We start from the raw sequence: 2,700 nt of genomic DNA, 5'->3' as shown, positions 1-2,700 counted from the left end.
GTACAGTTTGAAGAAAGAAAAACGTAAAGTGACTTCGTGTTGCGTCAACAGTTACTGCTGAGGCATCAAAAGAACTTTTCAATTTATTTTTTTCTAAAATTTCTGAAGCTTACTATTGTACCGTAACTTTTTTAAAGTAATAGAGTATTGTATCAACAAAAATTTAATGAAATGCAAAATGCAATAATCGTACTGTTTTGCTTCTTTTAAAACTGACAACCAATATACTAATTAATATTTGTTTACTTAAGCGAGGAAATTTAACATTTTCAAATCTGAAAAGCCTAAAACTAAGTGTTTCAAGTTGTTGTTTGTTTTAAAAAAAATTCCGGGGGAAGGCCTCCGAACCCCTTATAAACTAGGGGATATTCAATAACCCTCAGGTACATCATATGCTTCTCCCAGAGTCTGGCCCCCCCAAAGCAAAAGCTCAAACTCCGCCCATGGTTTGAACCCACCCAGCAATTTCCAAGAATTGATGCCCCTGAAAATACTCGCTACCAAAGTCCTCTTTACACGGGTCGGGGTAGAGCGCCCCTAGCGGAGAAAAGTTGAATTTCAGTCCCTCCAAAAAATACCCTATTTGCATCAGCAAAGCGCTCGCTCACACTGAAAGGATCGTCACGTTCTATGGTTTGGCAGAGGCTTAGTTTTAGTTTCAGTCGCCAGATGGCAGAATGAATGTATAATATAATTTTTTCTCACATAGAGCAACTTTATGTCGATTTATATACCTTGGTAGGAGCAGTCTAATTGCAGAAAATATACTTTCCATTAGATTTGCGCATTTTCATGTTTTAAAACTTTTTCCTTCATATTATACATTTTGCAAGTATACATTATGCTTATATTATAGCGATAATTATTACTTAATAACATTCCGATTTTTACCTTGCATGTTCCTTTTTAATGTAATTAGTTTGTATTTTTGAAGGGAGCTAAAAGTAGTTAGTACCACGCTCTCAAAATTGAATCTATGAATGTAATTACAATAACTGAAGACTAAAATTGGTAAACTCTGTACGTTCCACAATAATTCAAACACCGTTTTCCACGTTAAACTGTGAAATGTCATGCTTTATAATGTGGTAAACGTGAAATGTGGCTGGTAGCCCTCTAAGTAGTTCAAAGGGCGTGTAAAGAGGTCACTAGTGGGAACGTTCTTACAGGCTAATGTGCTGAACTATGCGATTTCCTAACACTTTCGCTTTTGGCACTTACAACGTTTACCACTTTTAGTCCTCAACTGTTATTGATTATAATCTACAAATAAGCAACTAATACTCTGTCATTCCTAAACAGACTACAATAATAATCCTAAATAACTTAATAATAAAGTTATTCTACTCACCCCTTTACAGTTTAAGGCTTCGTGTAACACACAATATTCCTTGATGGCAAGCTACTGCTTTTAATGGTTAACTTATATTAGAACTAAAGCTAAACTATAGCAACGATATTCAAACAATTATTTGTTTCCATATTAGGTTCCCTCGATGAGGGTTGTTGCAAATGTAATTGTTGGGATTAAATTCTAATTATTTTCAGTCTTTATGAAATTTTTCTGTTTGTTTGACTCACGGTGTACGCTTTTAGAAGGAACATGAGTTCAGCCAATACGCAGCCAGTGTTATTGCGCTGTTGCCAAACTAACTGCTTGCTAGTTAGGGAAAGAGAGAATTCACTGTTTCCAATATTCAACTTTTTCTTATATATAATGCATACACAGTATATGTATATGAGTACAATGAAATACAGGGTGATTATAAAGTTTCGATCCATTTCTGTGAAAAACAGATATTAGAATCAAACATTGTACAATGCTAGAAAAGGTGTTTCCTGCAGCGGTGCGTCACTGGGAGTTTTGTGTGGACGTGCAGGGTGGTCATTTGGAATAAGGCTCAGTGCAACCTGTGATGGATTATGTGTTACTCTGAAGTTGGGTTTACATTATCTGTAGAAGTTTTGATAGATTATGTGTTAAGTGTTGGGTTTTTCACAAAAATGAATCGTAACTTTATAATCACCCTGTAATACAGTGAATATTTCTACACAGGATTATAATATCATATCACTACAGCATATAAGAACTCAGACTCGCAATGTTGGAGAACGCCTACGACAATGTGTATTGAGATGAATTTAACACTCATTGTATTCCAAGGCACAACACAGCTGTGAACACGGTGGCAACGAAAAAACAGACGGAAGGAAAATGAAAGGGTCATCGTGTGTGTGTGTTGAGACATTTGGTTTCCCAGTGTTTCCTCAAGAAACGATAACTCCGGCTGTAAGCGACCTAAATTTCCCAGGGCGCCGCGGCGCACACTTTGGAAATCACTGCGTTATGGTATGGGTAGAGATTGATCAGTGTTTAATATCCGCATATCGCGATACTGTCGTTTCATTACGTAGAAATTTTCAGACAGGCTCGACCAGGACTCGAACCCGGGTCTCTGGCATACCGTGCCATTGCTCTAACCACTGAACTACCGAGCCGGCCTGGCCTCGCCTGATTTTTCGCTGTCGCTGTTTTACCTGCGTGTAATCGTCTCTGCCAGTGCTACCGCAACGGGATCTCTTGCCTTTGAAACACAGTAGACTTCGACGTTGCCTGGTTCCTCCCAGCGTAGAGATGTTAATTATTGTACATTAGGCACACACAGGAGATTTCTACGTAGTACATCTCCTGTGTGTGCC

General features: G+C 38.0%; 1 non-coding gene across 1 annotated transcript; it reads right to left on the bottom strand.

Annotated features, from left to right (window-relative positions):
• Positions 1-2,427: 2,427 nt before the first annotated feature.
• TRNAT-GGU (transfer RNA threonine (anticodon GGU)) lies at positions 2,428-2,499 on the bottom strand. The gene has a single exon. It is a non-coding gene; the product is annotated as a tRNA-Thr (tRNA).
• Positions 2,500-2,700: the final 201 nt, after the last annotated feature.

The sequence above is a fragment of the Lepisma saccharinum genome, chromosome 6 (genome assembly GCF_977018435.1).
Source record: "Lepisma saccharinum chromosome 6, izLepSacc3.1, whole genome shotgun sequence".
Classification (NCBI taxonomy): Eukaryota; Metazoa; Arthropoda; class Insecta; order Zygentoma; family Lepismatidae; genus Lepisma; species Lepisma saccharinum.
This window is presented reverse-complemented; position numbering and strand designations above follow the sequence as displayed.